This window comes from Triturus cristatus, chromosome 1_1 (assembly GCF_964204655.1).
Source record: "Triturus cristatus chromosome 1_1, aTriCri1.1, whole genome shotgun sequence".
In the NCBI taxonomy this organism is placed as follows: Eukaryota; Metazoa; Chordata; class Amphibia; order Caudata; family Salamandridae; genus Triturus; species Triturus cristatus.
Genome location: NC_140579.1, coordinates 246,313,338 through 246,337,941, shown reverse-complemented (window position 1 = coordinate 246,337,941; position 24,604 = coordinate 246,313,338). Strand labels below are relative to the sequence as shown.

General features: G+C 51.1%; 1 long non-coding RNA gene across 2 annotated transcripts in view; it reads left to right on the top strand.

The window, feature by feature from the left end:
* Nucleotides 1-24,401, top strand: part of LOC146870079 (uncharacterized) — a 28,789-nt gene extending 4,388 nt beyond the window's left edge. For both annotated transcript variants that reach the window (XR_014969066.1, XR_014969062.1), the window contains exon 4: nucleotides 22,268-24,401. This is a non-coding gene — a long non-coding RNA (uncharacterized LOC146870079). The remainder of the gene's footprint in view (nucleotides 1-22,267) is intronic.
* The last annotated feature ends 203 nt before the right edge of the window (nucleotides 24,402-24,604 follow it).

Here is a 24,604-nt window from a genome sequence, read left to right as displayed (position 1 = left end):
GGTCGTGGCGTCGTCTTCAATGGGAGCCAAAGAAGACTTGCTGCTTGTGAAGACAGGAGAAGTGTCTGGTGGAATCCAAGGCTGGATTCTGAAGAGAGAAGACCTGCAAGCAGAGGAGACAGTGTTCAAAGTCACTTGCCAGTGACCCGGGGCCAGGAAGCTGGATGCCCACAGAAGTCGGGTGATTTCAGGTGATCACGGGTGTCTTGACTCTTAAGCCACGAGGTCCAGGAGGCGTTGAAGACAACCAGGAGCTGGATTCGTAGTGTGCCACGAAGTCTGCAGCTTACTGAGGTGTCGGCAACCAGATTAGAGCCAACAAGCTTTGGCAACAGCAAGTCTCGTGGAAAGTGAAGAAAGTCAGCGGTGCAGACCAGCAAGGTCTGAGGGACGCACCTAGCAAAGGTAAGTCAGGGCAGGCCTGGAGCAACCAGAGGAGCCCTTTGGTTCTGTAGAAAAGTCTTGTGGGGACCCACAAGCCAACTGGCAAGGGATCGCTAAGACACCTCAGGAGGATTCACTCACCAGGAGCACACGGTCACTCGGGACGAGGTAGGCCTCTGATCTTCAGAAGAAATCCTGCTGGAGGATTGGACCATATGTGGTCCAAAGCACAAGTTCGTAGAATGTCGTGAAGGGGTTGCACTCGACAATAGTGCACGGTACTCGGGTATTGCTGTTCCTCGTCACTCGTGGGGTCCATTGCCTCAGCTTTGCTGGAGACTCACTATGGCCGTTGAGAAGTCAGGAAATCCACTTCTAGGGCTGCAGGGACTTCGGACTCTGACGGGAGCGGGAAAGTTTGCGACCGTTGATGCAAAGTTTTGGTGCCTGCCAAGCAGGGGAGTCACTTCTTGACTCCAAGGGAGATTCTTCAGTCTTCCAAAGGTAGTGGAACGTCGAAGGTCCAGGATTCTTCTTCAGAGCGTCGTCCAGGGATATCTAGTTTGCAATGGCAAGGGTTCCCTAACTTATACTAAAAGAAAGGGACGGACTAGCTCTATGACCACTCCTATGGGAGGGTCAGGGGAGTGGGAGGCTACACCCACTTCCCTTTGTCCAGTTTCGCGCCAGAGCAGGGGCTGGTAGCCCCTGAACCGGTTTGAGCTGGCATATGCACAGTGCAGGACTTCAAAGCACTCTAGGAGTGCTCCCACCCAACCCCAATACACTAAATCCTGTCTGGAAGGTGGTTACACCTCCCTGTGACAGGATGCCTATTGTTGGGCCTCCTCCACTGCGAGTTTTGGTCAGCAGCAGGAGGGCAGCTCAGTGTCTGTACTGGTGGCATCCATTTTGTGATGCCAGGGCTCTTCAGGATTCGACCGTGTTTCCACAGTGGGTACATGTCTATCCCTCTAGAAGGGTGGGATCATACTCCAACACCAGTTACTGGTGTGGGGGTATGATTCCAAAGCGTTTGACACCAAACACGACATGTTTTAATGCAGCCATCCCAAAGTTAACATTTACCGGTAGGTTATAATGCACTTAAGAGTATATGGTTTAACCGCATCCACAAACCGCAACAGAGAATGGACTCTGAGAGCTGCAGAGGGGCCCTGCTCAGGCAGAGGCACCCCCTCACATGGAAACCAAGCACCCTGCCCTCAGGATTGATACGGCCTGCCTTAGGGGTGACTGATAGGTTTATATGTGTGTGCAAGGTGAGATATAGGGAACCTATACCTCAGTGAGGAGTGCTAACACCACTGTCAGATTTAGTCTGCTTCCCAGGGGTGGCATAATACATGCTTCAGCCCCTGATAGAACTGTGAAGTACCTATGCCCTTGGTACCTAATGTACCATATACTAGGGGTTCATAAGGTACCACAGAATCCAATCACTAGTGCATCTAATATGCACTCCAAGTTGTTTAGAGAGAACAGAGAGGCTGGGGCCCTGATTAGCAGGAACCCAGCCAGACTATAGCCAGAAACCAGTGTTAACATCAGAAAAAAAAGTTTGGGCAACCTAAGTGCAGATCCTACTCTCCTACACAACCCCCCCAAATGCAGGGACACTAAACTAACCTTGACCAGTTGAGTCTTCATGTTCTAAGTGGAAATACCTTGAGAGTCCATCTGCATTGGCATGTTGGGTTCCAGGTCTATGTTCCACTGTATAGTCCATCCCCTGTAGGGAAATGATCCACCTTAAAAGTTTTGGGTTTTCACCATTCATCTGTTTAAGCCATAGGATGGGCTTGTGGTCAGTCTGAACTATAAAGTGAGTGCCAAACAAGTATGGCCTCAGCTTCTTCAGGGCCCACACCACAGCAAACGCCTCCCTCTCTATAGCTGACCAACGTTTCTCTCTAGGGGTCAGCCTTCTGCTTATAAAAGCTACTGGCTGGTCTTGACCTTCATCATTCAGTTGAGACAGTACAGCTCCCACACCCAGCTCAGAAGCATCTGTTTGGACAATTAACTTTTTGGTGTAGTCTGGACTCTGTAAGATGGGGGCAGTGCACATGGCCTGCTTTAGGTCTTCAAATGCCTTCTGACAGCTAGCTGTCCACTGAACCTTTTTTGGCATTTTCTTTGAGGTAAGATCATTTAAGGGGTCACTATAGATCCATATCCCTTAACAAACCTCCTATAGTACTCAGTCAGGCCTAAAAAGGCTCTCACCTGTGTATGGGTGGGTGGAGCAACCCATTCCATGATGGTTTGGATTTTTCTCTGTAAAGGCTGAACCTGGCCTCCACCTACAAGGCGGCCCAGGTACACAACCTAACTCTGCCCTATCTGGCACTTGATGGCCTTGATAGTGAGGCCTGTTTTTTGCAGAGCCTCCAAAACATTTCTGGGGTGGACCAAGTGATCCTGCCAGGAGGAACTAAAGACAGCAATATCATCAAGATAAGCTGAGCAATAAGTTTCCATCCCTGTCAGAACTTTGTTCACCAACCTCTGAAAAGTGGCAGGTGCATTCTTCAAACCAAAGGGCATCACCACAAAGTGGTAGTGCCCACCACGGGTTGAAAATGCTGTTTTGGCTTTGGCATCCTCAGCTAACCTGATCTGCCAGTAGCCAGCTGTTAGGTCAAATGTACTCAGATACTTGGCGGAGGCCAAAGTATCAATCAGTTCATCTGCCCTGGGAATTGGATAGGCATCAGTCCTGGTGACTGCATTGAGGCCTCTGTAGTCGACACAAAACCTCATTTCTTTCTTACCACCCTGGGTATGAGGTTTGGGTACTAGGACTACTGGACTAGCCCAAGGGCTATCTGAAGGCTCAATCACACCTAGTTCCAACATTTTCTGGACTTCAGTCCTGATACAGTCCCTGACATGGTCAGGTTGCCTGCAGATTTTAATCTTGACAGGCAGACTGTCTCCAGTGTCCACCTCATGGGTGCACCAGGAAGTCTGACTAGGGGTCAGGCTAAACATATGTCTAAACTGTTGCAAAACTTGTCTGCACTCAGTTTGCTGATGATCAGTGAGGCTGCTTGCCAAAGCAACACCATCTACTGACACATCATCAGGGTTCTGTGAGAGCAGGTCAGGGAGAGGGTCACTCTCCTTCTGTTCCTCATCAGTTGCCATGAGCAAGCCCATGTCAGCCCTGTCAACATATGGTTTCAATCTGTTGACATGGAACACCCTGAGGGGGCTCCTGGGAGTTCCAAGATTCACCAGGTAGGTGACTTCTCCCTTTTGCTCAACAATTGTATGGGGGCCACTCCACTTGTCTTGGAGAGCTGCTGGGGCCACAGGCTCCAACAACCATACTTTCTGTCCTGGCTGGTACACAGTTAGCATGCCAAGTTTTTTGTAGTTCTTGGCTGGCTTCCAGGTTTTTAGTTGCCTTCTTCATGTATTCGGCCATCCTGGAGCGGAGACCAAGTACATAGTCCATCACATCCTGTTTGGGAGATTTGAGAGGTAACTCCTAGCCCTCCTTCACCAAACACAATGGACCTCTTACAGGATGCCCAAACAGAAGTTCAAATGGGCTGTAACCAACCCCTTCCGTGGAACCTCTCTTTTGCAAACAGAAGGCAGGGAAGTAAAAGGTCCCATTTTCGCCTAAGCTTTTCTGGGAGGCCTTTAATCATTCCCTTTAGGGTTTTGTTGAAACGTCAATTAACCCATTGCATTGTGGGTGATAGGCAGTAGTAAATTTATAATTTACACCACACTCCTTCTACATTGCTTTTAGATATCCTGACATGAAATTGGTATCACTGTCAGATATAACCTCCTTTGGGAAACCCAATCTGGAGAAAACTCCAATGAGGGCTTTTGCCACCACAGGGGCTGTGGTGGTCCTTAGGGGAATTGCTTCTGGGTACCTGGTGGCATGATCCACTACCACCAGGCATAAATCCGTGCCCAGATGCTGTTGGAGGGTCAAGGGGACCAACAATGTCAATCCCTACCCTTTCAAAGGGTACCCCCACCACAGGTAGTGGTATCAGGGGGGCCTTTGTTGTGCCACCTGACTTGCCACTGGCTTGGCAAGTGACACAGGTGCGACAAAACTCCTTGGTTTCCTCTGACATATGTGGCCAATGAAAATGTGGAACAAGCCTGTCCCAGGTCTTGTTTTGGCCCAAGTGACCTGCTAAAGGGATGTCGTGTGCTAGGGTCAAGAGGACCCCCCTAAACTTCTGAGGTATTACCAACCTCCTGGTGGCTCCAGGGGTTGGATCTCTAGCCTCAGAATATAGGAGTCCCTCATCTCAATAAACTTTATGGGACCCACTAGCACTCCCAGCAGCCTCAGCAGCAGCCTGCTGTCTGAGGGGTTCAAGAGAGGGGCAGCACTGTTGCTCCTTGCTCAGATCTCCCGAGAAGGGTCCCCTGCCCCCAAGAATTCAACCTGATCAGGCTCAAGTCCCTCTGGGACAGTTTCTTCTTCAGGATCTGCTTCTCCTCCCTCAGGAGGGGAATCTGTAATCTGAGACAGAGGGGAAGGCACTACCTTAACCCTACTGCTCCTCCTCTTGGGTAGCACCTGGTCCATACTTTCAGGATCCAGAACTGGTTCAGTTTAACGCATTTTGGCCTGTGACCTGGTCACAGCAAATACCTCTGCAGGTATGCCCAACATCTCAGCATGAGTCCATAACTCTAATTCAGATCAGGCTGAAGTCTCTAGATCATTGCCCAATAGACATTTGACAGGGAGGTCTGCACTGACTACTACCTTCTTGAGGCCAGTTACCCCTCCCCAGGAGAAATTCACAACTGCCAGACTATGGTTGGTCCTGACATTGCTTTCATTGGTAAACTGGTACATTTCACACAGGATGATCTGCCCAGGGTCCACAAGATCCTCTGCCACCATGGTGACACTAGCACCTGTGTCCCTGAATGCCAAAGCCTGTTTGCCATTTATTACAGGCTGCTGTTTGTATTTGCCCAGATTACTGGGGCTCACTAGGAAGGACATATCAATGTCTCCATCACAAATCAGCAATGCCTGAGTGGGTACTCTGACTAGGCCAGAGTCCACTTCAGAACCCAGGGTCAACCCTACTACACCCTTATTCTGATTACCTCCTCCGCCAGTAGCAGTACTAGGGGGAACAGTTGCCTTAGGGGCAGGAGTGGTGGTGGTTTGGTCTTTGGACTTGTTACAATCAGAAGTCCAGTGCCCTTTCTGTTTACAGAATTTGCACCAGGGCTTATTTTGGCCTTTCCCTTTGTTAGACTGTGAATCCCCACCAGATGCAGATTTTTGGGGCCCTTGTGAAGACTTCTGGTCTTTTGACGTATCCCCACCTTTCTCAGAGCCTTTAGGATCCTGCTTCTTAGTGTCACCCCCTTGGTTCTAGGTTTTCTGCCTCACCCTGGTTCTGACCCATTTGTCTGCCTTCTTTCCCAATTCTTGGGGAGAGGTCAGATCAGAGTCCACCAGGTACTAATGCAACAACTGGTTTTGGCAATTATTAAGGATCTGTTCTCTCATCATAAGATTATACAATCCCTTAAAATCAGTAACTCTACTACCAACCAGCCAACCCTCCAGAGCCTTGGTTGCACAATCTACAAAGTCAGTCCAGTCCTGAGTCTGTGCTTTCTGGGTGTCTCTGAACTTCAACCTGTACTGTTCAATGGTTAAGCCAAACCCATCTATTAATGCACTCTTCAGGACTTCATAATCATCAGCATCCTCTTCTCTAACAGTGAGGAGCTTGTCTCTGCCTTCATCTGAAAAGGAGAGCCACAAGATTGCTGCCCACTGTTTCTGGGGGACCTGTTGTACTCTACAGGCCCTCTCTATAGCAGTTATCCATTTGTGAATATCATCCCCACTCTGGTAGGGAGGAACAACCTTGGACAGGTTCCTATGGTCTGGAATGTAATCTCTGACTCTAGGGACACTGTTGCTGCCACCAGCGTGTTCTAACCCCTCGCTTTTAGAAGCTCTCTGGAGCTCAAAGGCTTCTTTGTCTAATGCCAACTGCTTGGCCTTGAGGACAACTCTTGCTTCCTCATACTGCAGCAGTTTGTAAATTCTTTCAGAGGAGGTCTCTCTTCTATTAAAGTATGAATTCCTCTGCTGGACATATTCTCTGCCAGATTGATAGGAGTGGTCAGATTCCCTTGAAGGGGACCTAGTCCTCTCTTCCACTCTGTCAGCTCTCTTAGGGAGAATTGCTCTGTCCTTTTCAGATCCCTGTGGATCTGGCCCATCAACCACAGAGTCCAAGTCATCTTGATTTTCATCATCTGACTCAGAGACTATAGCTGACCCACTTCCTGATTCAGACCCTTTAGCTCCTAGAGCTAATCTAAGATCATCTGCTGTCAGCAGATCTATCAGGTGTAGTGTGGAGGGACTCTGTCCTATCCTCAAGTGCCTTGCAGAACACATGGCTTTCAAGTCAAAGAAAGTCATGTCCTTATACTGAGGCTGGGTGGACCCACTGGTTCCAACCCTTAAGGACATTCTAGTGTTATGCAGTGTTGTACTACCTACACTAGTTTGTGGCCTACTGATCCTAGCTTGAGCTGTAGCAAGGGTGTGCTATCCCTTCACACACAGCTCTAAGTTCAGTAGAACTTATTGATACTAAGCTTGACTTTATATGTACCTTGAGTACCTTTAGTGGTTTTCAGTTAGTAATTCAAATAGAGATTTTCTGGTAAAACAATGGCAAGCTGTAATCCCACAAGCTGCCCACCAATGTGAGAAGTTGGCCTGGTATATGCTGGTCACTAGTTAAAGTGGCCAACTTGCACCAGTACAATTCGACTCTTATGGTAGATAGGTTTAAGACAACCTTTTAAAGACAGCTATCCTAGTGGTAGCTGTGGAGAGCAACCTTCAGGCTAAGTCTCAGAGGAATGTAAAGCAGCTTGTTTTACCTTATAATCTCTTGAATCACTAAATGAAAGGACACCACACAGGTATATATATAAAGTATATATGTATTTATTACTAGACACACTCTACTATTTTCTTTATGAGATTAGAAGTCAAGGACATATGCACAAATCAACATTACACAACAAGTTAAGCACTTATATGGCTCGGGCTCTAGGGCCTTACCAGACCATATACTAAAAAAGAGGTATAAAAAGAACGACTTGAGAAGGGAGAAGGCCTAAGGTCTTCAGAAGCGCTGGGGCCTCACTAATCCACCCAAGGCAGGTAAGTAAAGGACCCACGGGAGACTCATGCAGTGTTAGAACACAGCCGCGGATCCCAATAGACTTCAATGGAGCAAGTCGCGGTTGGAATTTTAAAGTTTTAGGATACTTCGGGAGAGTCTACAAGCAAGTAACTTACAGGGTAAGTAGTTCTAGAGCCAACACACACAGGAGCACCGGAGTGCTCAAGTTACCTCTCCCAGGGAAGCCGGGTGCATAGGTGTCTTTTGGTGTCGGGTCGCGGCGTCGTTTTCAATGGGAGCCAAAGAAGACTTGCTGCTTGTGAAGACAGGAGAAGTGTCCGGTGGAATCCAAGGCTGGATTCTGAAGAAAGAAGACCTGAAAGCAGAGGAGACAGTGTTCAAAGTCACTTGCCAGTGACCCGGGGCCAGGAAGTTGGATGCCCACAGTAGTCGGGTGAATTCAGGTGACCACAGGTGTCTTGACTTTTCAGCCACGAGGTCCAGGAGGCGTCGATGATGACCAGGGGCTGGATTCGGAGTGTCCCATAAAGTCTGCAGCTTACTGAGGTGTCAGCAACTGGATTGGAGTCAACAAGCCTTGGCAACAGCAAGTCTTGTAGAAAGTGAATAAAGTCAGTGGTGCAGACCAGCAAGGTCTGAGGGACTCACCCAGGAAGGGTAGGTCAGGGCAGGCCTGGAGCAACCAGCCCTTTGATTCTGTAGAAAAGTCTTCTGGGGACCCACAAGTCAACTGGAAAAGGATCACAAAGACGCCTCTGGAGGATTCACTCACCAGGAGCCCACGGTCACTCGTGACGAGGTAGGCCTCTGATCTTCAGCAGAAATCCTGCTGGAGGCTTGGACCATACATGGTCCAAAGCACAAGATCGTAGAACGTCGTGAAGGGGTTGCACTTGACAATAGTGCACGGTACCCGGGTATTGCCGTTCCTCATCACTCGTGGGGTCCACTTGCCTCAGCTTTGCTAGAGACTCACGATGGCTGTTGAGAAGTCAGGAAATCCACTTCCGGGGCTTCAGGGACTTCGGACTCCGGCGGGAGCGGGAAGGTTTGCGACTGTCGATGCAAAGTTTTGGTGCCTGCCAAGCAGGGGAGTCACTCCTTGAATCCAAGGGAGATTCTTCAGTCGTTCAAAGGTAGTGGAACGTCAAAGGTCTAGGATTCTTCTTCAAAGCGTCATCCAGGAATATCTAGTTTGCAATGGCAAGGGTTCCCTAACTTATACTAAATGAAAGGGAGGGACTTGCTCTATGACCACTCCTATGGGAGGGTCAGGGGAGTGGGTGGCTACACCCACTTCCCTTTGTCCAGTTTCGCACCAGAGCAGGGGCTGGTAGCCCCTGAACCGGTTTGAGCTGGCATATGCACAGAGGAGCCTCCTGCTCCCCCAGTGCAGGACTTCAAAGCACTCTAGGAGTGCTCCCACCCAGCCCCAATACACTAAATCCTGTCTGGAAGGTGGTTACACCTCGCTGTGACAGGGTGCCTATTGTTGGGCCTCCTCCACTGCGTGTTTTGGTCAGCAGCAGGAGGGCAGCCCAGTGTCTGTGCTGGTTGCATTCATTTTGTGATGCCAGGGCTCTTCAGGATTCTACCGGGTTTCCACAGTGGGTACATGTCTATCCCTCTAGAAGGGTGGGATCATACTCCCACACCAGTTACTGGTGTGGGGGTAGGATTCCAAAGCGTTTGACACCAAACATGACATGTTTTGATGCAGCCATCCCAAAGTTAACATTTACCGCTAGGTTATAATGCACTTAAGAGTATATGGTTTAACCGCATCCACAAACAGCTACAGAGAATGGACTCTGAGAGCTGCAGAGGGGCCCTGCTCAGGCAGAGGCACCCCCTCACATGGAAACCAAGCACTCTGCCCTCAGGATTGATAGGACCTGCCTTAGGGGTGACTGATAGGTTTATATGTGTGTGCAAGGTGAGATATAGGGAACCTATACCTCAGTGAGGAGTGCTAACACTACCTCACCCAGGCTGCAGCAGCAGGCCTGTGGTGTCAGATTTAGTCTGCTTCCCAGGGGTGGCATAATACATGCTTCAGCCCCTGGTAGGCCTGTGAAGTACCTATGCCCTTGGTATCTAAGGTACCATATACTAGGGACTCATAAGGTACCACAGTATCCAATCACTAGTGCATCTAATATGCACTCCAAGTTGTTTAGAGAGAACAGAGGCTGGGGTCCTGATTGGCAGGGACCCAGCCAGACTATAGCCAGAAACCAGTGTTAACATCAGAAAAAAAGTGGGGGCAACATAAGTGCAAATCCTACTCTCCTACAAGGGGGGTAGGATGGGGGTGGCCGCAAGGGAGGGGCCGCGTTGGGGGCCAATGGCATCACTCGCTTTGGGGGGCTGGCTGGAGAGGGCACCAATAGGCATGCTCAACCGGTGGTCGGAATCGGCGGATTGGGGGAGGTCTTTGGAGGCCGTGGGAGGTGAGGGGTGCGCAAGGGTCCGGGGAGGGGCGCGGGAAGGTGGCTCTGGGCGGCGGGTGGTGGATTCGTTGGAATGGAGTGATGGAGGGGGGAAGAGAGGTTTCCCGGAGGGGGCGTGGGGCACCCTGGGCAGGGGGGTGAGCCAGGGTCCTGGAGGTCTACACCATCGCGGCGGGTGGGTCATTCATCCAGTGCGGCGGGGGTCGGACGGGGATGGGGGGGTTCCCTGGGGGGAGGACTGGAGGAGTGGAGGTGTGAGGGGTAGGACTAACCCCGGCATGTCGGACTCCACTTCTTTTTGGCAGGAGAGAATGACGAGGTGCTCGGGAGAGTTGCATGCGGCTCTAACCCACCGAGAGGATGGGCTGGCTCTGCCTCGTGCGGGCAGCTGCGCACCCACGAGGGACCTGACAGTAGCGGAGTACAGGAGGTGGGGTGATTGGTCCCTAGTGATGCCACCCTGATGGGTCGATGCGGCCGCAGGGGCACGGGGCCAGGAGTCATGTAGCAGGGAAAGGGACACAGAGAGGCAGCGCGCGCAGCAGAGGGGGAGTGTTGACCTGAAGGAATTGCTTCGCACTTGCAGGGAGCGGGTGGGCTTGAGCAGGCTGGAGCCCCTTTCTGGCCCGCCCCACCCGTGGAGGGGTGGGTCAGGCGAGAAGCAACACTGAAGGAACAGTGGGAGCGTGCTGGGATTTTAACAAGGGCTCTTGCGCCCGGCAATACTGCAAGTTTCGGCACAAATGCTCCAAGTGCGCAGGTCGACACCCAGTTGTGCAATGCTGGGGGACGGGTAGCGGCGGACAGGGTCGCAGGCTACGCATATGGGGCAGCAGGCAGGGGGTAGAGGGGGTAGAGGAGGACAGGGGCATCTGGGCAAAGGCTCATACTCCAATTAAACAGGACTGTCTGGAAACATTTTTGGCGGCCTATCCATGGACCGAGGACGCCAGACTGCTGCAGCAGGGTTTTCTGGAGGGTTTCCGGCTGGGGTACGAGGGTCCGAGGGCCACCAGGTGGGCCAAAAATTTGAAATCCGCCAGGTCGCACGGTGCGGTAGTACGAGAAAAACTGGGCAAGGAGGTCCGGGAAGGGCGTATGGTGGGCCCCTTTCAGGAGACTCCTATTCGGGACCTGATCATCTCACCTATCGCAGTGGTACCGAAGAAGGAACTTGGATAATACCGGCTGATAGAACACCTGTCATGGCCGGAAGGGGCGTCGGTCAATGATTTCATCGCAGCTGAGCTTTTCTCGGTGTCCTACTCTTCTGTGGACGTGGCGCGGCAGTTGGTCGTGTAGGTAGGGGAGGGGGCCGTCATGGCAAAATGCAACATCCATCAAGTCGTCATTTCGACTGCTCCCGGTACACCCTGAGGATTATCAGCTGTTGGGTAAAAGCGCTGCCAATGGGGTGTTCCATATCTTGTGCCTTGTTTGAGCGTTTCAGTACCTTCTTGCAGTGGATTTTTTCGTGGCACACCGGTAAAGAGACGGTGACACACTACCTGGATGACTTTTTCCTGGTAGGACTGCCCAGTTCGGTGGACTGTCAGCAGCAGCTGGCTAGTTTTCAAGAGCTCATGGGCTACCTGGGTGTGCCCCTGGCACCAGAGAAAACACAAGGTCCCAGCACAGTGTTGTAATTTCTGGGTATCGAGTTGGATTCAGTGGCCATGGAAGCCCGTTTGTCGGGGGATAAGAAGGTGCATATGCTGCTCTTGATTGACAATCTGCTGGCGAAAAAGAAGGTGACGGTATGGGAAGTACAGGTCCTCTTAGGGCATTTGAATTTCGCATGCCGGGTGGTGCGGGCGGGGCAAACCTTTTGCAGAAGACTAGGTTTGTCATTGTCCAGTTTGACTCTACCTCATCATATGCGCTTGTCGGTGGGCACCAGGGAGGATCTGCGCAAGTGTGAACATTTTTGGAACACTTTAATGGTATTCCAATGGCCCCTTCGGAAGAATGGGAATGGGACGTTACCATCTCCTCGGATGCAGCAGGGGCAGGAGGGTTTGGACTTTACTGGCAAGGGACGTGGTGTGCCGAAGAATGGCCATTGCACTGGAAGAACGGGAGGAGGAGCATTGCCTTTCTGGAACTGTTTCTGCTAGTGGTGGCCGTGTCTGTGTGGGCTTGGGAGTTGGTGCACAAAAAGATGATTTTCAAGGTGGACAATATGTCTGTGGTGCAGGTCGTGAACAGGCAATCAGCCAGGGACATGCAGGTTCTCAAGTTGTTGAGGGTGTTTGTGCTGCTATATTTGGAACATGATATATATTTTTTTTAAACAGATTTTAATAGTCAAATAACAAAGATATTGCAGAGCACTGCCATCCAGCCAGTTATGCAAAGAAAATGTAGACAGAAATGACTTTGACACTTTCTGGAACAAAATAGGACAAACTGAGAGCAATACAGTTGCAATACTACCCTAAGAAATAAAGAGAAACAAACCCCCTAAACCCCCTCCCCCAATCGCACCCACGCCTACCCAAAAGCAGCACCAGAGGAAACATTCCCAGCAGTCCAGATACTGTACGCCCACATCCACCAAGCAATGTTACATAACCCCTATACCGGGAGGGACGCCAAGTCTGGGGGACTGGCTACTGAAACGGGTCCCAATTCTAGGCCTAGACACTCTGCCCATCGCCGCCAAATTTTATAATGCTTAAGCGGGCACCCCCTGGCCACAAAGATAGGGATTCCTAGCCCCATACAAAAATCCATGCCAGTTTTCCAAACTGATACCGAGGGCGCCCTCGGAGCCTTCCATGCTTTAGCGATGTCCCTCTTAGCCAAGGTGAACCCCAGTAGCATAAGATGGCGCTTGTATATGTTCCCTCCTATGCCGTCCATCACAAGCAGCAGGACTAGCTTTGGGGAGTTGGGGAGGTCCCATCCCAGCACCTCAGAGAGGCACGACAAACCTCCCCGCCAAAATTGTGCTAGGGCAGTGCCAGATAGTATGCAGCAGATTGCCCTCCTCGTGCTGGCATCGGAGACACACCGGGGAGGCCACCAATCCTGCCCTCCAGTGCCTGACCCTCGTGAAATAGACCTGATGGAGATACTTAAACTGGATAAGGCGAAGACTCACGGCTATGGATACCCCCTGCGGGGAGGCCAGGGCCTCCACCCAGTCCTCTTCCTCCAGCGGGCCTATGACCTCCTCCCAGACTTCTCTAAGTCTCTGTAGTGTAGGGGAGCAATGCATGAACAATGACTGGTAGATCTTTGAGATTTTGCGGTCGTGGAGGTCCCCCATAAATACCTTAGCCTCTATGGGACTAAACTCGGCCAGGGACCCCAACCCCTCGATATATGGGGTGATAGCATGACGGAACTGTAGGTATCTGAAAAATTGGGTTTTAGGCATTTGAAAGTCTTTTTGGAAATCTTGAAAGGACTTCAGAACCGAGCCCCGCATGACATCCCCAAGAGTAGAAATGCCGATATGGTCCCAGTCTCGAAAACCTGACAATGTAGCCAGTTGCGGCAGTCTCCCATTGTGCCAAAGGGGAGTCTCCCGAGTTAGCTTGTTCCACCACCCGGTCCTCCGCAGCACCTGTCGCCAGATTTGAAAGACAAGTTTCGTAGCCGGGGGCAAGGAGCTGTGAAGCGTTGCCGAATAAAGTATAGTATGTAGGGTGTGGTCCCCCATACAACATCTCTCGACCGCTTAGGCTGGATCCGCCCTCTCCCCATACCACCACTCGTTCAGGACTAATAGGTGGGAGGCCATATAATAGTACAGTAAATCAGAGGTTGCCAAGACCCCACAATATGTGGACCGAAAGCACGTCCGCAGGGCCACTCTCGCCATTCCACCCGCCCACAAAAACTGACTCAGGGCCGCATTAACCCGTCGGAACCATCCGGGAGAGATCGGATATGGATGGTTTTGCAATTGGTAAAGGAGGCGGGGAAGTGATACCATCTTAAAGATGGCTACCTGCCATATATTGATAGGGGCATGTGGGACCAGACTTTAAAATCCTCGCGCACAAGATCCCATACAGGGGCTAGATTATTTTCCCATGAGACGAGTGGTGAGTCCGATATGAACACTCCTAAGTACTGCAAGCCCCCAGAGGCCACCTCAACAGAGGAGGCCCAGGAATCAGGGCCCGCCCCTCCCCCAATGACCCATAGAGTAGATTTGCGAGGGTTCATATATAGGCCCGAGGTCTCCCCAAAAATGTGCATAATGTGCAGAAGGCGCGGTCCCGTCCTGTCGATATCCGTAAGAAAGAAGAGGACGTCATCCGCATATAGAGCAATGCGATCCGACAGGCTCGTCGCCCACTCCAGACCAGTCACTTGGGCATCCATCCATACCCAGGACGCAAAAGGTTCCATCACTAGGGCGAACAAATAGGGAGACAGTGGACACACCTGCCTAGTGCCCCGTCTGATAGAGAACGTGGAGGAGACAGAACACGCCACCCATACAGACGCAGTCAGGTCTGTATATAGGAGAGTTATATAGGACAAGAAGCGTGGTCCAAAATTTAACCTGCGGAGGAGAGCGAATAGATACACCCAGCTGAGGGAATCAAAGGCCCTATCCATGTCCACAAGCAATAGCGTGGCTCGCTCCCCCAACACCTGGGCGGTAGCCACCGCCACATGGGCTCGGCGAATATTGTGTCGGGTTGCCCGCTGAGGCATAAACCTGGCCTGATCGGGATGAACCAGAGATGTAATATGTGTACGAAGGCGGTTGGCCAGGGCCTTGGCCAGCACCTTAGCCTCCACATTAAGAAGAGAGATGGGGCGATACGACGCATGTTGATCCGAAGGTCTTCCGGGCTTATGAAACACTATGATCTCCGCGTGTCTCCAGTCACGGGGCAGGCAACCTCGCTCCCTGGCCTCCTCCACCACTCCCCTGAAATGTGGTCCCAATTGCAAGAAATAGTGTATAAAGAATTCACATGGGAAACCATTGGGCTCAGGGGCCTTCCCGGGCTGCATTTCACCCAATGCCGCACCTAGCTCCTCTTCCGTGAGCGGGAGATCCAGCTCCTCGCGCACATCATCGGAGATGGTCCTGGGCGGTAAATCCTCGAGAAAGCAGCCGAGGAGGCATTCCCTGGGGGCATAAGGATCTGCATATTACGCAGCAAAGCTGTTCGCTATCACGGAGGGGTCCGAGAGGGTGGACCCATCTGGACCCAGAATGCCCGGGAGCGACTGAGAATATAGCGACCGCTGACATAACCTATGCAGTAGTTTACTGGACTTATCCCCCCACTGGTAGATCCTATTCCGGGTCGCCAGCCACGCCTGTCGGGCCTCATCCAGCAAAGTGTGGGAATATTCTTGCTGCGTCAACAGAAGTTGGCAGCGAGCCTGTCGACCGGAGCTATTCCTGCTGCTAAATTCCAATTCCAACAGCTTCACCTCCACTTGAATGAGGGACTCCCTACGCAATCTGCGGGCCGCTGCACAATATGAGATATCCACACCTCGAAGCGTAGGCTTCATCGCCTCCCAGAGGCAATCCGCCCCCTCTGCTGTCCCAACATTAGTTGATAAGAAGTGGTCGATGGCTTCCGCCATATGTTCTCTATAGTTGTCTCTCTGACGGTTCCACGCCGAGAGATGCCACCGAAATGGCTGCGGCGCTCTATCCACGCGCAATGTAAGAGTGATCGGCGAGTGGTCTGAGAGACCACGTGGAAGAATATCTGCGGCAACCACCCTGTAGTCTATGACCCGGGGAACGAAGATGTAGTCAAGGCGGGAGAAGGAGCCATGCACAGCCGACAAGTATGTATAGCCTTGCTCCGGCCCATGTAAACGACGCCACGGATCCACCCAATCCAGGCCCGATACCATTGAGTGGAGCTTGGTAGTCCCACCTGCGGCTGGCAGGCCCCCAGGCCGCAAGCGGTCTCCAACCATGTCGAGCACATCATTCCAGTCTCCGCCCACAGCAGCTAGTCCATCAGGCATGTGTGTCCAAAGGGTCGTAAGCTTCTCCACCAAGCTCCAAGAAAGAGGGGGAGGGGTGTATACCCATCCCAAAACTATAGACTCTGTCCCTATCTTCCCCTGAAGGAAGAGATACCGACCCTGCATATCCCTCCAGGTCTTTATGTGCGTGTATGGGACCCGTCTATGTATCAGTATCGCAACCCCCCCCAAGAACCCCACGCAAACCCGGAGTGAAATACATGCATGAACCCAAATCGTTGAAAACAAAGCGCCTTAGACACCATAAGATGTGTCTCCTGCAGCAGGAGAACATCTGCCTGCTCTCTCTTCGCCTGCTTCAAAATTGCGCCCTGCTTAATTTGATCCAACGCCCCCCTGACATTCCAACTCATTAGTTTGAGGGTCCCAACAGGGGCCCGCGCGTCACTAAGGTGCCCAGCCATGAAAAAGTTCAAAGAATGAATGTGTATCGGGCACAAATACCTGGTCGGAATACAATACCTCCGGTGCAGTGTAGGCCAGTGCGATTAAAAAGTAGAACCCCCCCTCCCCCCCCAAACAACCCAACAACACACTCCCCCCCACCCTATACCTCAGAAACAATGAAGTATCTGTCGCGGCGAGTATGAGCGGGAGACCCCAACAGGAGGTCCCTCCCCCGCCTGCCAATGGATCCCGAACATACAGCCCATTGTCAGCTGGCCCTTTCCCTGTCAACAAACGTGTTACAGGGATATCGGCCCTCAATTGTGCTTCCCCGGTCACAGAAAACAGCTCTAGAAACTATGGAAGTACAAGAACCCCCCCAAGTTAGTCTGATGTAGTAGGCAGATGCTGGATCGATGCAGCTCGGGATGAGGTACTACATGACTGGGACCTGTGCCTGGATCTGGATCGTCGCCGTCCCTTCTCCTTTGGTATTGGTTGCTTCCGGACCATCTCGCTCGCGGAGGAGTTCGAGTTTCTCCGGGGTGGCGTGTGCGGATGAAGGTGCACCGTCTCATCTGTCCAGTAAAAGACCTCCTCCGGAGAATCAAAGAAATACATGTGAGAGCGATAGACTACCCGCAGTCTAGCCGGGTATAGTAGAGCATATGGGAGCTGGAGTTCTCGGAGATGAGCCTTCGCCACCGTAAAAGACTGCCTGCGTTGTTGGACCATCTTAGTATAGTCCGGGAATATGAGGATGTGGGCATTGTCAAATAGTAGTGGACCCTTGACCCTAGCTTGTTTCCTGATGGTGTCACGGTCATGATAGTTTAGTATTTTCGCAATGACAGGTCTCGGGCGAGCACCAGGCGGGGACTTCTGGGTCAGCGCCCTGTGAGTGCGCTCTACCACCAAACACTTGGACAACGACCCTGGAGGGAGCCAACTCTCGAGCCACTGGGTGAGGAATCGCTCCATACCATCCTTCTCGCATCCCTCCGGATATCCCACAAACCGAAGGTTATTGCGGCGGGCCATCCCCTCCGCATCCCCCACTCGGGACGCCAGCCCACGTTGAATAGTCTCCAGGAAGGTCACCCGCTTCTGCAGAGTCTCTACTACATCTTCCACCCCAGAGACCCGCGTCTCAGTCTCTGTGATTCGTGCCACCGCATTGCGTAGATCTTGACGCAGCAACATGACGTCTGATCCCACTGCCCCTATCTTGGCGTCTAGGGCGTCTCGTGACTGAGTGATGGCTGCAGCGAGGGTGGCATTATCGGGCACCGCGCCAGGCATCCCCCCGGACGCCACGGCAGAGGCCCCGGGGCCCGTGAATTTGTCCATAGTACTCTGTTTGGAGGACCCACCACCTGGCCGATCTCTTGTCATTATCCATCCAAGGCCTCCCTGTAGGTTAGGGGTTGTCTCGCCTGACCCCTGCAGGACAAGCTACGGACAGTATGAGGCCCCAAGATGCCCCCGGATGGAAGTAGTATGCCACAGCCCCAAGTTCAGCACCTATCCCGGGGCCCCCTCCTACTGGCCCGGCTTGGCCGCCGATCCCAGGATGGACTCGAAGACGAGATGAAGGGGGGGGACTACGAAGCTCCAGACACCAGCACCCAATACCAGCTTTACCCATAGAGCTGCCAGCGCGCCTTCACAATGGAGATGGCACCAAGCGTCTGGCCTCCCAGACAATCAATATACAGGCACGACCCCGAGTCCTCCTACCGGGCACCCACAGGGCCCAGGAGTCGCGCACCACGGAGAGGATATTTAGCATGCCTCCCCCACACGGCCCAACATGGCCGCCGGTCCGATAACGACAGATCACCGGGGGGGGGGGCAACAGGGGGGCACGTTGCAGCCACCAGGGGCACTGTCCCTACCCCCTATAAGAGTCCGCGTGGCCCGGTATGGCCGCCGATGCGGGCCCCTCCCGTCATGGGGAAAACGGGCACCAACAGGGCTTCAGGTGTCCGGGAGCCCCCCACGCCGGTCCGATGCCGCGCACCCCCGCAACCCCCCCGGCTCTCTCCCACGCGGCCCGATATGGCCGCCGCACCGTGGGACTCACCACACTGCTGCTGGCAGGGGGGCGCAGTCCGCACTCCGCAGGCCTCTGATGTCCGTTGCAGGTGGCTCCAAGGTTCCAGGGCATCGGAAAAGGCCAGTGCCACCCATGCGGATCGTCTGCCGTCGGCTGTGGCGGGGCCCAGTGCCCGCTGGCAGCGCGACCTCTGTCTCCAGCCTCCCGCCCGACCACAGCCTCCGCTGATAACAGTCGCCCGGACCTCCAGACGCCGCAATGACAATGCTCCGTGGTCCACAGCGCCTGTCAGGTACAATTGAAGCTGGATGGTGGACCGGGGAAGCAGTATATCGGAGGATTACGGCATGGGCTGGACGGAGCTCTCCTAGCACACGTACGCCATGATGGCTCGCTTGGCCATGCCCCCGGAACATGATATTTTGTTTCGAGCCAGACATGTTTCGGGGGTAGACAATGACATTGCGGACGCTTTGTCTTGTTCACAGTGGCAGAGGTTCCATGGGCTAGCCACGGAGGCGGACGAATGCAGGACACCGGTGCCAGCAGGGATGTGGTCGGTAGGAGAGAAAGGGTCCTGCAATTGGTAAGAGGGTCAGTGGCCACATCCACCTGGAGGGCATACGAGCAGAAGTGGCGGGATTTCCTGGAAAGTGGCGCGACGCGGTATGACAGGCTATGGGTAAGGGAAGAGAGCAGGTGGTACCATTTATTCTGGCCATGATGGACAAAGGATTGTCCAAGGTGACGATGGCAGGAAAACTGTCAGCCATCGCCTTCATGGGAAAATTGTGGTGGGGTTACGCACCGTCAGTGGGGGAATTGGGTGCGCGTTTATTGGAAGGCTGGGCACGGGAAAGAGGCAACAGAGTGCGGCAACGGCGGCCCATAATGATGGGTATTCTCGTTGGCTTGACACGGCTTATGCCGCAAATATGCCGCAACCGTGAGGAATCGGTTCTGTTTTCCACTTTAATGTCGTGGATGTACTTTGGGGCGTTTCGAGTTTCAGAGCTTCTGGGTGCACGGTGGGTGGACCTGTGGGTCAATGAAGTTACAGTTTTACTGGGGCGCTCGAAAACGGACCAACGGGGAGCAGGGAAGTGGGTGGTTATGGGGTCAGTAGTAGAACAGGAGGTGTGCTCCGCGGCGTGGGGTAGGCTCTTAGCAGCCGGGGGGGTCTAGGTGTGGGGGAGGTTCTCCGCCGGGGAGAAGGTGGCAGGGTGACAGTGTCTCAACTACTGTGGATATTGAGGCGTGCCCTTCAAAGCCTGGGTGAGAACCCGGGACAATTTGGGACACATTAATTTCGCATAGGTGCGGCAGCGGATGCAGCAAGACAGGGGTGGGGGAGGGAAGACCTTATGCGCTTGGGGCGATGGAAATCAGACTGTTATAAGACATACATCAGACTGCGGGGTGCTGAGGGGGGAGAGGCATGACTTTCCTTCCTCTTTTCTCACATTTGTGTCTTTTCAGGTGCGGTGGCGGGGCCTGCATCGGAGGCATTGTCCATCCTCATCGTAGGACATTCTTTTCTGAAAAATGTGAATTTAGAATTGGATCCTAGGTTGTTTCGGTGTCATTGGCAGGGAAAAGGGGGCATGAAATGGCACGAGTTGTTGCCGGCATTGAACAGGGTGATCCGTGGTGGGATTTGCCCAGACGTGTTGATTATCCACTTGGGAGAAAACGATTTGGTGCAGTGTAAGGACTTGGCTTTGTTGAAGCAAATGAAGAGGGACCTTTTGGAGATTCGGCGGCAGTGGTCAGGTTGTCATGTGATATGGTCAGAGTTTATTCCCAGGAGATGCTGGAGGGGGGCAGAGCGGCCGGCGTCAATAGATAAGGCACGAAGAAAGATTAACAGGGACATGCAGATTTTCTGTGACAAGGAAGGTTTTGGAAGGATGGAACATCCAGAATTACGTTATGCGGCAGTTTATTTCTTTAGGGAAGATGGGATCTATTTGTCCCAGTATGGTATGGAGTTATACATAGTTCAGCTTAAGGAGGCTTTGGACAGGGCTTTAGGCATATGTACATACCCGAAACGACAGGAGCCCAAGTGGGGGGGGGTCAGAAAAGTCTGTGGCGGAATTTTCTGAGTGGCTTTTTTTCCCTGGGTATAGTTGGTACAGCAGTTACAGTTACAGTTTATTGGTGGGAAGGTCACTCCGGGAGCACGCAGGAAGGGGAAAGAGCATAGGAAGTGTACATAGATAGATAGGTGAAGAAAGGTTAAGAAGTTGCAAGTTTTGGGGGCTTATGATGTTTTTGCATGGGGGAACAATTTTAGGGGAGGGGGTAAGGTAGGAGGATAATATTTAGTGAGGTTTTAGTTTTGTATGGTACAGGCCAAGGAATGTTGAATGTGTAAGGTGCACCTGTTTGCAATAAAACGGCCTTTTCCACACCAAGAAGCTAGTCTGTGGTCTGTGCTGTACCCCCTTTTGGCCCAATAGGGCTTTGGGGGGGTGGCCGACCACCTGGAGGCCTGCCCCTCCTGGGGATTTTGGACCAGGGGCAGCCGGAGCCCAGTTGGGCTTGTTGGGCTGTCTCTGGGATAGGTTGGGTGCCTTGGGCTAGGTTGTGGGCTGGCTTTGGGCTGGCAGGTATTTAGCCGGCCATTTTATGTCACTAGCCACCATTTTGGTGGTTGTGACATGACAGCCGGTAAAGGGGGGAAATTAGTGTGGAAACTTTTGTCCCGCCCTCCCGCCCCAAAGTAAAGGGGGGTTTTCTGGAAGCCCTGGGGGGAGGGGTAGACAGCTTTTAGTTTTCCAGAGCAAATTTGGGTAGTTTTTGTTGGGAACAAGTGCATCGGGGGGGGAAGCATGTACTTTGGTTGTCGCTTGCAACAGGTGCTGGTGTGGTTAGCTATGTTGTGAGGGGGCGTTTTTTCCCTGGGTATAGTTGGTACAGCTGTTACAGTTACAGTTTATTGGTTGGGAAGGTCACTTCGGGAGCACGCAGGAAGGGGAAAGAGCATAGGAAGTGTACATAGATAGATAGGTGAAGAAAGGTTAGGAAGTTGCAGGTTTTGGGGGTTTATAATGTTTTTGCTGGGGGAACAATTTTAGAGGAGGGGAGGGGAGGGGGGTAAGGTAGGAGGATAATATTTAGTGAGGTTTTAGTTTTGTACGGCACAGGCCAAGGAATGTAATAAAGCGGCCTTTTCCACACCAACAAGCTAGTCTGTGGTCTGTGCTGTACCCACTTTTGGCCCAATGCCAAAATCGGCTCTGATGATAAATCACCTGTAACTTTTGCACAAAGAGAGACAGACAGAAATAAATAGAATGAATCGTAATGGAAATAGCAATTAAGTTAATAAACATTGTGAAAGCATAGAAACTATTGCTGAACCATATCGAATTGTAATGAAATAACATGAGGGGAAGAGAATAGAAACAATGGCAGGGGTTCAAATAAGGGGGAAAATAATATCAAAACGAGCAAAAGATTAAAGGGTAAAGGTAAAAAAAAAGGCAATGAAAAAAGCAAAGTATTAAAACGGGGAAGAAAGTGTTTTGATTTTCAGATAATGAATATGTTACAAGGTGTTAATAACAAACATATAACTTGCACAATATGTTGAATAAAAGTGCATGTTTAGTTTGACTCATACAACATACTTGGCATTTTACCAGCTGCCCTATCTTTTTTTGTCCATGCTAATTAAACAAGCATTGGCAATGCAATCGGTCTCATACTTTTGTGAAAGTTAGAGCAATTGGCGTTGTAAATGACAATGTTTTTTACTTCTTTTTTAGGACGAGCCTGGCCAGCGAATGTGCTACTCTGTGGCATGATGTATTGGAGCCTGGACTAGAAGCTCCGCCCACTCTCCTCCTATATTTGCCATTGGCTTGTGTCATTGTCCTTCGTAAATGCTGGCTTCTGATTCGTAAATAGGCTTGTAAGTCCCTCCTTAGTACCGCCTTGGCCCTTTTACTTCAGTTGTTACACAGTACGTCTTTTTTAGTCTGTAAGCACTATTTTCTTTAATGAGTTTCTCCTACTGCAGGCACAACATGCTTACCTGCAACATTCAGTGCGCCATGCGTGCTTTCACTTTCCGAGCAGTCAGGGATAACGGCGGTCGCTTCTTTGAATAGGTCTCGTATTTACAAGAGTTTGAACTATTGGCATTGTAAATGACTATGCCTTTTATTTATGTGTTAATTAGCAAAACAGATAAATAAAAGTCATTGTCATTTACAATGCCAATAGCTTAAACTCTAGCAAATGCAACACCTATTGCATTGCAAATGCTTGTCATATATGGTTCCTGGTGCACACTGGTGGCACACATTCTGATGTTCGTTTCTCACATTGCTGGTTTTCGTACGCAGATATTGGTGCACACTTGTGTCTCAGGCTACACAGCACACATTCTGGGACTTGTTCCCTTACTGCCTTTGTTCGTACACGGATCCTGGTGCACGCTGGTGGCTCACGGCATACATTTGGTGCCAGCTTCCTCCGTGGTAGGTTTTTGTACAGGAATTCTGGTTCACGCTCATGTCACTCACTGCACAGCACACTCTAATGCTGGTTTTCCACATAGCAGGGCAGGTTTTCGTACACAACTCCTGGTGCGCGCTTGTGTCGCATGCTGCACAGCACACTCTAATGCTACTTTTCCACATGTGTGTTTTTTATGCACAGATTCTGGTGCACGCTCATGTCTCATGCTGCACAGTACACACTAATGCTGGTTTTCCGCAGGGGTATTTTTCATGCACTTATCCTGGTGCATGCTCGTGTCTCATGTAGCACTGCACACATTTTGATGCTAGTTTTCATACACGGACCCTGGTGCACGCTTGTGTCTCACGCATCACAGCACATTCTAATGCTGGTTTCCCACACGGCTGGTTTTCGCACACGGATCCTGGTGCACTCTCATGCCTCACGCAGCAAAGCACACACTAATGGTAGTTTTCATTCATGGACCCTGGTGCACACTCGTGTCTCATGCGGCACAGCACACTCTAACGCTGGTTTTCCATAATGCTGTTTTTAAGGCACATGTCCTTGTGCACACTTGTGTCTCACGCTGCACAGCACACTTTAATGCTGGTTTCCCACATGGCTGGTTTTCACGCATGTAACCTAGTGCACGCTTATGCCTCATGCTGCACAGCACAATCTAATGCTGGTTTTCAAATGAGTTTCTCCTACTGCAGGCAGAACAGGCTTTCCTGCAATATTCACTGCGCCATGGATACTTTTACTTTCCAAGTAGCCCGGGACAATGGCAGCTGCTTCTTTGCAAGGAAATAGGTCTCGTATTTATAAGAGTTTGAGCTATTAGCATTGTAAATGACAATGTTTTTTATTTATGTGTTAATTGCAAAATAGATAAATAAAAGGCATTGCCATTTACAATACCGGTAGCTTAAACTCTCGCAAATGCGAGAACTATTGCATTGCAAATGCTTTTTTTTGTTTGCAGTGGAGTGATCAGTTAGAAAACAAGAGTTAGAGCTATTGGTGTTGTAAATGTAAATATTAATGTTTTATAGAGTAGAGTCGGTGTATGTATTGTGTAGTGGAATTATGTGGCTACCATCCAGATAATGTGAGCATTTAAGAAGCAGAGGTGCAGTTAGTATGGATGGGTTGGTGGAATGATAGCTATTTGTATGAATGCTTGAATGGATGGATAGCTCTATGAGTACATGCATGGATGTCTGGGTGATCAGATGAAAGAAAAGATGGTAGGTGATGCATGGGTAGGAAAGTTACAGATGGTTGGTATCGAAAGATAAAGATGGATACATAGGGAAAATATTTATAAAAAGGAATGTGTTGTACTTTATTGGACCTTTGGTCAAGACTGGATAATATATCAGGCTACATGGTGGCCCAGATCTCAATAAACATAAAATCCCATTTACAGTTCAGAAGTTGGTGGTGGTTTTGTGCCCTTACCCCGAAACTATGCTTTGTTGTCAGCTGCTTGGATGCCTGCCTAATCTGCAGTCTTCCAACACAGTATTACACTTGGATGCTGGTTGAACCCATTCAAATCTTAAATGCTGTGTTCCATCAAACCTTACAGGAGACAGTTACTAATTATGACTGATGAAGGAAAAGTCTGA